This window comes from Phoca vitulina, unplaced genomic scaffold (genome assembly GCF_004348235.1).
Source record: "Phoca vitulina isolate PV1807 unplaced genomic scaffold, GSC_HSeal_1.0 scaffold55, whole genome shotgun sequence".
Classification (NCBI taxonomy): Eukaryota; Metazoa; Chordata; class Mammalia; order Carnivora; family Phocidae; genus Phoca; species Phoca vitulina.
The window spans coordinates 801255-814705 of record NW_022589758.1 but is presented as its reverse complement, the minus strand read 5'-3'; positions in this window follow the sequence as shown (position 1 = coordinate 814705).

The following is a 13451-nucleotide window of genomic DNA, read 5'->3' as shown; positions in this document are numbered from 1 at the left end:
GAGGCATTTTTCATTTTATCTAGTATCATCTATAAAGGGCAAGGGGCTACAGCCTTTCAAGTGTTCTCTTTAGTATATACTTGTAAATGTAAAAAAATAAAACACAATGAAAAAGATAAGACACATAAAAGGAATCAGTGACATTGAAAATAGCAGAAATGGTTTTAAAAGAGATGTTAGCTCAATTTTACATATTTTAGTTTAAGAAAGAAAATACATCTTGAAAATATTGACCATTCAGTAAATCAGAGGAAGTGTGGAAATACGGTGCATGTTGAAGTCAATAATTATTTTGAAAGAATGTTTTGTGACCTTCATGTAGATGACTTATTCATTATGGGCTAATAAGCTCAGGTAAGGGCATAGCTTATTAAGGAGCACAACTTGCAGGCATTTGATAGAACAACCTGATCTCAACCTGGAAGGAGTTGATGGGGGGTAGATTTTCAGCATTTATACTCATAATACAGATGAAGACAGAGAAGACAAAATAATGTAGGCAGACAGCAAAAAGCAAAGAGAGAACACAGTTTCCAAGCCACCTTGATGTGCCAAAATGCTGAGCTAAATGCACAAAGTAATTTTTTGAGAGTGAAGGAGAATACAGGGTGTTCTTTGTATAATTGGCTTCAGTGTTCCTTATGCCAATATTCTACAAAAGCTGTCTGGTAAAACCTAAGTTCTCTTACATTGAGGTATAATTTATCTACAATGTAAGTGCACACCAGATTGGATATGTTTTGACAGATGTATGCATCCAGGTATCCATCATCCAAAGCCAGGCATAGAACCTTCCCATCGTCTCAGTGATGCCCATTCGCAGTCAATCCTCCCTCCCAACCATGGGCGAACACTGTTCTGATTTCTAACAGAAAAGCTTATTTTGCCTGGTGTAGAACATCATATAAATGGCTTCATATAATTTATAAACTTCTCGCCTGGCTTCTATTATTCCAAATAATGTTTTTAAGAGTCCTCTATGTTTTTGTTTATGTCCATTGTGTGGGGAGGTTTTGGGTTTTGTTTTGTGTGTGTGATGTTTGGTTTGTTTTGTTGCTGAAAAATGGTCATTGTATGAATGGACCATAATTTGTTTATCCCCATTCCCCTATTAAAAGTGCAAAAAAGAAACTCCAGGCTGGGATGTGAGAGCATCTTGGCATATCAAGATGATGTAAAGGGCTTGGGCTTAAAGAATCAGAGAGAAATTCTCTTTGGAGGGTATTATTGGAGTCCTGTGCTGTTTTCCCCCTCTCCTCCCACACTAGGGGAAGGGAGACGGAAGTTTCCCAGCTCACTTCAAGCCTAGTGAGACAGACTAAGAGGACTGCTCAGAAGGCTCGGAAGCATTGCATACCCACAGGGATCGCTATTCACATTACAGCCTATGTAAATGGTGATCCCACCGCCATATCATTTGGCGATCAAGGACACAGTGGCTCATGCCAGGAAAGAAGCTGGTGGAAGCAGCCCATGGCATCGGAGTAGGGGGCAGTGTTGAGAGCCATGCCCCCCCCCCCCAACCTGTGTAAGACAGTCATTCTATCCATCCTTTGGACAAGATGTGGGTTCTGAAAATGGAAGGTAAATCGGTTTTATTTTAAAAGGAAAATTGCCTAAGAAGTCTTCCTGATATGGATCAAAGTGATCTGAGCAGAAAGAGTTTGGCAATATATATTTGGATGAAGAAGTTGCAGAGAATGTTCCTCAGCAGCCAGTCAGGGGGGATACTACACTGAACAGTATCAGATGTTCCCATTGGGAAATCTCTGAAAAACTCTGAAGTGCACCAAAAGTCAGCTCTAACTGCTTGCCAAGCCTGGCGAGTATAAAGAGGAAATCATAATAATACCAGTCATTTAAGACCTTTTCTGCCCCCTAGCTCCATTCCTTATGCTAGAGGGTTCCAAAACTAAGGTCAGCCAACTGAGAAGGAAAGAGGAGGAGATGGAGCTAATCGAGAATGAATCCTGAAACCTCCCAAATCATATCTCTACCCCTCCCAGCCCAGTCCAACCCCCAGCTTAGATCTGAAGTAGGCCAGAGAAAAATTAGAGTTCAGAATAGAAATATCAATTATCAAAATAAGACTATGCTTATGACTGGAGGGCTGTTATTACGTGAGAATAACTGGAAACATTATGGGACCTGCTCTGAGATTTCCCTTCAGAGGAAAACAGTCCCCTGAGCAAATGGAGAACAGAATAAAGTTGTTTTATATGCATACCCAATTGAGATCTATGAAAAATTTCATTAAATAATTAAAATCCAGGGGGCGCCTGGGTGGCTCAGTCGTTAAGCGTCTGCCTTTGGCTCAGGTCATGATCCCAGGGTCCTGGGATCGAGCCCCGCATCGGGCTCCCTGCTCCGCGGGAAGCCTGCTTCTCCCTCTCCCACTCCCCCTGCTTGTGTTCCCTCTCTCGCTGTGTCTCTCTCTGTCAAATAAATAAATAAAATCTTTTAAAAAAATAATAATAAATAAAATCCAGTGTTAAAACATTTGATAGTAGGAATACTGCCTATATTTTCCTAAGACTTATTTTAATATTTTCAATAAACCATCCAAACTTAGGGCTACAGCTAATTAAAGATGAGGTCCAGAGGACATCATTGGGTTGCCGACTCAATCACATAAGAATAGATTTACAGTCTCAGCAGACATAAACCACAGATGCTTGCTCAGTTAAAGTAGGGTGAGATTTTTGCCCAGCAAATTTTTGTTGACATCTTGATTACCCATTATATTTTATTCTAAAGTTTCAGATTTAAGAAAAAAAGAAAAAGAGCATTTATATTTTCCAAAAAGGCAAGGTATGAGGAAGTGTAATTCAAAACTGCAAAACTATTGAGTACAAACTTTCTTTTTTTAAAAAAGACTTTATTTCTATTTTATTAAGTAAGTTCTATGCCCAATGTGGGGCTTGAACCCACAACCCTGAGATCAAGAGTCACATGTTTTGGGGTGCCTGGGTGGCTCAGTTGGTTAAGCATCTGCCTTCAGCTCAGGTCATGATCCTGGGGTCCTGGGACCGAGTCCCACATCAGGCTCCCTGTTCAGTGGGGAGTCTGCTTGTCCCTCTCCTTCTGCCCCTCCTCTTTCCCACCCCGTGCTGGTGCTTTCTCTCTCTCTCTCTCAAATAAATAATTTTTTTTAAGAAGTCACATTTTCTGCTGACTGAGCCAGCCGAAGTACAAACTTGAGTACAAACTTTCAAAGTGATTTTTTTCATCTATTTTTTGATTAGTGGCTGTACAATCAATTGAGTTATACTACAAATACGATTTAAGTATCATGATAACCAAAATCGCTAGGTTGATCATTGTTCTACCTCATTATTTGGTCATAGCCAGAATAAGAATTGCATTAAGAAAAATACCAAATCTCTGCTGGTGAGATGTAACAAGTTAATGGCAAATGATTGGGTAGTTAACTAGAGAGATTTCACTGCTGAGTTATCCACCATAACTGTGTAGAAGTATCTTTCTCATCGATAAAGATGGAGAATTCTGCTCGCCACCTGCTGCTTCATGAACACATACTCCTCCAAATAAGAGAGATATTGTAACTGCAAAGCACCGTGGATGTAATTGGACCTTCCTAGAAATTCCAGGGTTTCAACAATGTATTCCTTCAAGCTCTGCTCAAAATGTTCTTCAGAAGAAGAAACAGATAGAGAAGGCAGTAAATAATTTGCTCTGAAAAAATAATAAAGTTAATGAGAGGAAGCCTGAAATTAAAAATCTGGATGCCAAATGTCATGGCCCATGCATTCCACTACAGTGTTCATTATTCCCTTTATTTATAATACATGACATTTAATAAGTAATTACTATTTGCCCAAAATTATGTCCTTGGAAATTCACAAGAAGAGTATAAACATCATTCAGGAAATAATGCCGGTGATTATGAAATAAATAACAGTATGGACTTCAGGAAAATCTGTAAGTAGACAGTAGAGCCCAGAACCACTTCTCTCTGTTTTCAATTTCTCAAGCTAACTCACCCTACCAGAGGACCAGTTCCTTTAGGAGTACTCTTCTTGGTAAGCCATGACCTGACTACCAACACTTGCGCCTCTTCTAGGAACAACCTATGAATTTCCATCAATCAGGGACCCAAGGTACCCTCCAAGTCAAAGAATTCTCAACTCTTTGATAAATCCATCTTCTAGTACCAATGGTGGTAACCCCCACTGTTACGGTTCACCCACTTCAAGCATTTCTTGATTTTCCTTTGGAAACCAAAATTTTCAAGTGGTATCATGGGTGGATAATGATAATTTCATTGCTCCTTGTTCATCTTCTACCTCATGAGCTCTAAGTATTTTTCATGCTCTTTTCTTTTTTTTTTTTTTTTTTTAAAGATTTTTTTTTTTATTTATTTATTTGACAGAGAGAGAGATAGCGAGAGCAGGAACACAAGCAGGGGGAGTGGGAGAGGGAGAAGCAGGCTTCCTGCCGAGCAGGGAGCCCGATGTGGGACTCGATCCCAGGACCCTGGGATCATGACCTGAGCCGAAGGCAGACGCCCAACGACTGAGCCACCCAGGCGCCCTTTTCATGCTCTTTTCTAAAACTCCAAACACATCCTCTCACATTCACATCATGACCATCTAAATTGGAACAATTTTGAGAGTGAAATGGGGAGCTGTGAATAATTATGCTGGAACAATGCACATAAACTGTAGCTGTCCAAGGCAAACCAGGGTACATGGTCATGCTTCCTGTAACATGTATGCAAAACAAAAAGAAAAGACTGAGAAAACGCTGGGAGCAATAAAAATTTTAGTCATCCCTGCTGCAACTCACTAAGCCAACAACAGAATTCCTTGGCATGTGTTGTAGTTGGGTGATAAATAAAAGGCGTCTGTTAACAAAATAGTGAGACCTAATGTTCAGATATTTTTAGACGACTTGGAAACAAAATTAGGCCAAACGGATAGACTTTTTTGGGTTAAAAAATATCTAATCCTTTCATTTCAGGAATTCCACTTCTAAGAAATTTGTTCAATGAAATAGTTACGGATATGTGCAAATATTTGGCTACAAAAAAGTTCATCCAGCAGTACTTAAAGGGGGAGAAAAACTAATTTCCAAAAATAGTAAATTGGATTATATAAATTGTTATATCCATACAACAAAATTCTATGCCATTGTTAAAAATAAGACTATAGTTTAAATATTTAGCAGCACGAGGGACACCTGGGTGGCTCAGTCAGTTAAGCCACTGCCTTTGGCTCAGGTCATGATCCCAGGGTCCTGGGATCGAGCCCCGCATCGGGCTCCCTGCTCCGTGGGAAGCCTGCTTCTCCCTCTCCCTCTGCCTGCCTCTCTGCCTACTTGTTCTCTCTCTCTGTCAAATAAATAAATAAAATCTTTAAAAATAAATAAATATTTAGCAGCACGAGAAGAAGTTCTTACTCTAGAAACACTTTTGAAGCAAGTTATGTACTATGTTGGATTCTGTTTTATTCTAAATTTTTGAACTATTTATTGAAATATGTCTTATTTTAGTAAAAAAAATTTGTCTCCAGGAGAAAAAAAAAAAACAGGAATGATTACTAGTAAAATGTCAACTAGAGGATGGGGTTATGGCTGATTTAAAATCTTCCTTTGAAAAAAATAAATAAAATAAAATCTTCCTTTGACTTATCCATATTTTGTAAGTGAAAATATTTTGTAAATACATAATAAAATTATAATGATGTTTTAACATTATGTAGCATAAATTACAAACGTCAGCAGACCCAAGGATGACATTCTGCCTCTGATCAGTGGACAAACTTGTGGACACATAGGGTAGATAAATTGCACCTCCTTCATGAAGTTGACTCCATTCTCAAAAACAGCACCTCAAAGGCAGATGTAATTAAATAAACTATTCCGATGCTCATTCTGACACTCAAGCTATCTCCTGGGGTCAAGGAGATGACGTGTTGTCCTAAATGGCCAAATCATGGAACAGTTTACAACATATTGACCACTGAAGATTTTAAATCTTCCTCATGTTCTAGGAAGACAGTCCCCAGGGTTCACCCTGAGAAAATCCCTGTAATAAATAGGACTCAGATTAAAGGATATGGACAATTAATGGCATCCTTTCAGGAGGAGATGTTAAATGGTGTCAGACACACAATTTCTCCTATAGTTTGATTACACTTGCTAATTGGTTTTAAGAAATAAAGAGGCAGGGGCTCCTGGGTGGCTCAGTCAGTTAAGCGTCTGCCTTCGGCTCAGGTCATGATCCCCAGGTCCTGGGATAGAGCCCTGTGACGGACTCCCTGCTCAGTGGGAAGCCTGCTTCTCCCTCTCCCTCGGCTGCTCCCCCTGCTTGCACATTCTCTCTTTCCTTCTCTCTCTCTGTCAAATAAATTAATAAAATCTTTAAAAGAAAAAGAAATAAGGGGGTAAGCCCTTGGTCACTGAAGTGATTTAACCATATCGTGCAGTCTGTTGAAAAACTGAATTATCCTATCTTTAAATTCTGAAATAGGTTGCAAAATTGTTGTAAAGATATAGAATGCAAAATGAAGTAGCCTGTTCTCATAAACTAGAAGATACTTTTTGGGGAAGGCTCATGACTAAGGAAGTTGATGATAGTGTTTTGCTCAGGGATGACTATCGTCACTTGCAAGCAAGGATAGTTCACTTCACACTGAATATAGTAATTATTTCCCTTCTCCACACCTCACTCCTTACTCTGATGGTGCCGTTTTGAAAGAGAAGGAAATGCAGGTAGGTCAATATAGGGTACTTGATGTAAAGTTGACATTTATGTAACTATGCATTTAAATCAAAGCCTGTTCTTTTTTAAAGACCTAACTACATTTATTTTTTTAAGTTTTTATTTTAATTCCAGTTTAGTTAACATACAGTGTAATATTAATTTCAGGTGTACAATATCGTGATTCAACAATTCCATGTATCACCCGTGCTCATCACAAGTGCACCCTTTAATCCCCATCAACTATTTAACCCATCCCCCCAAACCCTTCCCTCCGGTAACCATCAGTTCTTTAGAGTTAAGAGTCTGTTTCTTGGTTTCTCTCTCTCTCCCTCTCTCTTATTTTTTTCCCTTGTTTGGTTTCTTAAATTCCACATATGAGTGAAACCATATGGTATTTGTCTTTCTCTGACTTGTTTCACTTAGCATTATACTCTCTAGTTCCATCCATGTGGTCGCAAATGACAAGATTTCATTCTTTTTCTGGCTGAATAATATCCCATTATATAGATATACCACATCTTTATCCATTCATCAATCGATGGATACTTGGGCTGCTTCCGTATCTTGGCTATTGTAAATAATTCTGCTATAAACGTAGGGGTGCCTGTATCCCTTTGAGTTAGTGTTCTTGTATTCTTTGGATAAATACCCAGTAGTGCGATTGCTGAATTGTAAGGTATTTCTATTTTTAACTTTTTGAGGAACCTCCATATTTTTTCCACAGTGGCTGCACCAGTTTGCATTCCCAAAAACGCATGAGGATTCCTTTTTCTCCACATCCTCGGCAACACCTGTTGTTTCTTGTGTTGTTGATTTTAGCCATTCTGACAGGTGTGGGGTGATATCTCATTGGAGTTTCGATTTGCATTTCCCTGATGATAAGTGATGATGATCATCTTTTCATGTGTCTGTTGGCCATCTGGATGTCTTCTTTGGAGAAATGTCTATTCGTGTTTCTGGGCCTCAGCTTGTAAGTAGGTACAAAATAGCACCTCTCTCATAAGGTTGTAGTGAGGCCTGGATGAGTTTTTACGTGTAAAGTCATTATAACACACATGGCCCTATTAGTGAGTGCAAAATGTACAGCATCATTATTATTAATCAGGAAGGTCATAGAAAAAGTAACATTTCAAATGAGCCTTAAGATATGAGCAAAGAGTTAATCAGAAAAAGGAGGAATATATGGAGAAGGATAGGCCACGGTAAATGGAATATATAAAAATAAAGCAAGATACGTACTTAAAAGCAAAATATATAAATAATGGAATAATATCGACACCAAAGAAAAATTTTGCTTTCTCCGATAATTATTTTTAACAGCTATATTTGCCCTCAAATGCAAGTTCTATTACCCACACCTTTCTGGAATTTACTTATTACAAACTGCAATCTGACCTTTGATAAAACGTTAAACTGACAAGCAAACCAGATTTTATTAAAATAGAAGGAGGTCAAGAATTGCAGAACATTAGAAGAGGATCCTTGTTTTTATCTCACTTCTTATCTTCTGTTCGAGGAAAATAAAATCAAAGGCTATCAATCCAGTCATTTTCTGTTGCAAAATCAAAGGAAAACTTAGGCTGGATTTTTATCGCAGTAAATAAAGCAATGGCAACTTCAAATTAGCCGAAGCTAATTTTTCTTTGTTTTCTTTGCTTTTCTTGTGTTACACATAAATGTAAACATGAACTTTCATGTCGTTATGAGATCACAGTGCCTTTACCAATATAAAAGTGTTTACATCATTGAAAAATGTTGCAAAATAATTGATTTGAGTTTGGGGCAATTTTTGAAAACTTTTGATGTTGGATACCTTCAAATATCCACAAGAAGAAAATATATATATAATAAACTCTCATGTGCTTATCGCTCAGATTCAACAAAGAATCAACATTTTGCCATCTTTATTTCATTTATTCACACAAACACACACACTTTTTTTTTTTTTTTTGCTGGAGCATCTTAAACCATATGATAGACATCATGTCATTTCATTGTGAATATTTTAGTTTGTCACTCTGATAAGGGTGTTATTTGTAACTTAACCATTATGCCATTAACCTACCAAACAAAATTAACAATTCCTTAATATCATTATGGTTCTTGAGTTTCTGTTAATTCTATTACAGATCTTCTTTGATTTATGAGGGGGCTACATCCCAATAAACACCTTGTAATTTGAAAATATCAAAAGTCGAAAATGCATTTAATACACCTATCCTATTGAACATCATAGCTTAGCCTAGCCTACCTTAAACGTGCTCAGAGCACTCATGCTAACCTGCAGTTGGGCAAAAGCATCTAACACAAAACCTATTTTGTAATAGAGTTTTTTTTTTTAATTTATTTATTTGACAGAGAGCACAAGGAGGCAGAGTGGCAGGCAGAGGGAAAGGGAGAAGCAGGCTCTCTGCTGAGCAGGGAGCCCGATGCGGGGCTCGATCCCAGGACCCTGGGATCATGACCTGAGCCAAAGGCAGCCGCTTAACCGACTGAGCCACCCAGGCGCCCCTATAATAGAGTTTTGACTATCACATGTAATTCATTGAATACTGTACTGAAAGTGAAAAACAGCCTGGTTGTCTGGGTATAGAACAGTTGTCAGTGTATCAGTTGTTGACCCTTGTGATTGTGTGGCTGACTGGGAGCTGCAGCTCGCTACCCTGTCCAGTGTCATGAGAGATGATACTACTGCATATTACTAGCCAGGGAAAAGATCCACATTCAAAATTTGAAGTACAGTTTCCGTTGAGTGCGTATCACTTTCATACCATCATAAAGTCAACAATCATAACTCAAACCATTGTAAGTTGGGGACCATCTGTACTTATTTTTTAGTTCTCATGATACAAATTGTTGGATAAACTTGGTTATTTGTCTTGAAGAATGTAGCATGGTTGGGATTTTGATTACTTCCTCATGGTACCATTTAACTTGTTTCTCTCTTTCCCAATATTTTCCGTAAACTGGCAGACAGACCTTGAGGCTCCATTCAATTCAAGTTCAACTGTTTTCATTGAGAATAACTCAAAGGCACTGCTGTAAACACCCTAGTGTATCTTGTAATTAGGCATCCGATCTCTGTTCCATTTTCAGTGATGTGAGAATGATTACTAGGTACATGGGCTATCAGCCCCATCCAGTATTGTGAAGTTAGCAAGCTTTCACCCAATAGTTTGGTATTTATTCATGGTCTTTGGTGACATTCATTATTTCTTTAACGGTTGCAAAAATAATGATTTTCTAATTCTATTCTATATTTATTACCCAGAATTGTTCTATGAAAAGGAACTTCCCTTCATAAACTATTGTTCACCTTCACATACCATTCATGCAGGAAAATCAGAGTAAAAGCTTGACTCTGATACTTTATTTATCCATTTTCAGCAAAATATGCAACCTGCAGAGATCCTAATTTTCTGGCTCTCATTATCCTTTTGACAAAGTCAGCATAGTCTTCTCTAGCATCCCCTAACTTCTCATACAAAGAGAGTTTCAGCCTCATTTCTCCCAAGGCTTGCTCCAAACATAGAATCTGTCATTTCTCCAAGGAGCCTTGGTTCTTTTTTATCAAGAAATTGTATTTTTACAACATAGACTGGGCTATAAAAGGGCTTATTGCTATTGGATTGTCATTAACTTAAGACCTTCTCAGTGAGCAAATTTGGGGGAAACATTTTATGACAATGAGAAACAATAAGTTCATATTATATTTTTCTATTCACATCTAAGACTACAAGGTTTTTACTGTGATTTTACACTTGTATCTTTTTTCACACTGAAAATCTTTTAACAGCTTTATTGAGATATCTTTGACACATAAAAATTTTACATATTTAAGGTGTACAACTTGATGTTTTTTTTATTTATTTTTTTTAAATATTTATTTATTTGACAGAGCGAGAGCAAGAGAGGCAACACAAGCAAGGGGAGTGGGAGAGGGAGAAGCAGGCTTTCCGCGGAGCAGGGAGCCCGATGCGGGGCTCGATCCCAGGACCCCGGGATCATGACCTGAGCCGAAGGCAGACGCTTAAGGACTGAGCCACCCAGGCGCCCCAACTTGATGTTTTGATATAGGTATACGTTGTGTAAAGATCACCACGATCAAGCTAATTAACATATCCATCACTTCTACATAATTACCATTCATGTATGCAGTGAGATTTAATTTGAGATGTAGCTTCCTAACAAATGTAAATATACAGCACAGCATCCACTATTGTCGCCATGCTGTACATTAGATCTCTAGAACATATTCATCTTATACAACTGAAAGTTTGTACCCTTTGACCAACTTCACTCCATTTCCCTCTCCCCCCGCCCCCCACCCAGTGCCTGCAACCACCATTCTGCTCTCTGCTACTAGGTGTTGACTATTTTAGATTCCACATATAAGAGAGATCCTGTACTATTTTTTCTTCTGTGTCTTGATTAGTTCACTTGGCATTCTGTCCTCCAGGTTCATCCATGTTTTTGCAGATGGCAGGATTTCCTTCTTTTTTATGGCAGAATAATATTCCAGTGTGTAAATAAATAAATAAATAAATAATCACATTTTCTTTATCCATTCATCTTGCAAAGCACCTAGACATCGGATCGCTGGACCATATAGTAGTTCTATTTTAAATTTTTTAAAAACCTCCCTACCATTTTCCATAGTGGCTGTACTAATTGACGTTCCCACCAGCAGTGCACAGGAGTTCCCTTTCTTTCACAACCTCACAAATACTGAGAATCTTGATTTCTAATTGCAGTAACATAATTGCTTATTTGCTTTAGGTAAAATATACCCATAGTAATTACAAAAACACCAATGGTAATGCTGGTGTTTTAATTAATATTAGCACCAATATTAATTTTACTACTAGCAATAAGGTCACAGTACAGTTTAAGATTTCTTTGTGTTTTTTTCTGTCCTCAGGAGATATCCCACTAGAGACGTACAAACAGTATACTGTGTTTTAAAGTCATTTGAGGTTATTCCTTTTTCTACATGCTTATGACATCACCCTGATACATAATTAAGTTTATTTGTTTCAATTTATGGTCAATTGTTTTTATTTTTTTAAACTCCAGTATAATAGGGGTGCATGTATCTTTTCAAATTAGTGTTTTCATATTCTTTGGGTAAATACCCAGTAGTGGAGTGACTGGATTGTATGGTAATTCTATTTTTAATTTTTTAAAGGAATCTCCCTACTGTTTACCACAGTAGCTGCACCAGTTTGCACTCCCACCAAGAGTGCACAAGAGTTCCCTTTTCTCAACATCTTCACCAACACTTGTTTTTTGTGTTTTTTATTTTGGCCATTCTGGCAGGTGTGAGGTAATATCTCATCGTGGTTTTGATTTGCATTTTCCCAATGATTAGCGATGTTGAGCATCTTTTCGTTTGTCTGTTGGCCATCTGGATGTCTTTGGAGAAATATCTGTTCATATCTTCTGCTTATTTTGATTGGATTATTTGGGTTTTTTGGTGTTGAGTTGTATAAGTTCTTTATATATTTTGGATACTGACCCTTTAGAAACAAAACAAATGAGCAAAGAATAAAAGAGACAAAAAACAGACTCGTAACTATGGAGAACAAACTGATGGTCGCCAGAGGGGAGGTGGGTAGGGGGGATGAGTGAAATACGTGATGGGGATGAAGAGTACACTCATCATGATGAGCACTTAATAATGTATAGAATCGTTGAATCACTGTATTGTACACAAGTTAATATAACACTGTATGTTAACTATACTGGAATTAAATAAATAATAAATACCAAAAAATTAAAAAGGGATTTTTAACACCATAAATATATAAATAAATACATAAACCAACTCCAAATCCATCTAATATATTATATATATTACCCTTTTATAAGATGACCCCCACACACAAAAATTGAGATAATTCCATAATCCTTATGTTCGTGCTTCATAATACAACTCATAATTGTATTTGCTAATTCCACAATTACATAAATATGCATGCACATACACCCATGATAGTGAACACACACACAACATGAAAATGATAGTGAATATAAGCAGTCACTGGATGTTCCTCTTTAGCATTCATAAAGCCAAAGGTTGGTATGATGCCATCAACTGCCTTAATAGGTGGGGTCTACACATTTGCTTTATAGTAATACTCTTTGGATCATTGTATGGAGCCAGTACTTGGGTATTTTACTGTACTTTCCCATATGATGGCAGAGGTGATCCTGGGGCATAAAACTTCATCAAAACGACAGTAACATCAAATAAATAAATAAATGAATAAATAATAAAAACATAAAAAATTTAAAAAGGTGCACCTGGGTGGCTCAGTCAGTTAAGTGGCCAACTCTTGGTTTTGGCTCAGGTCATGATTTCAGGGTCCTGGGCTCAAGCCCCACCTCAGGCTCCCTGCTCAGCCAGGAGTTTGCTTGAGGATTTCTCTCCCTCTCCCTCTGTCCCTACCCCCACGCATGCTCTCTCTCTCTAAAATAAATAAATAAATCTTTTTTTTTTAAATGACAGTAACATCCTTAGATTGCAGGCAAATCATGAGAAGCTAGGGAAAGACAAAGAATTCTTCCCTACAGGTTTCAAAGGAAGGATGGCCCTGCTGACACCTTGATTCAGACTTCTAGCCTCCAGAACTGTGAGAAACTAAATTTCTCTTGTTTTAAACAAAAAAATAATAATAATGACAGTAATGTCCTTGACAGTTCAGGAAGGAGAGGTTCTATC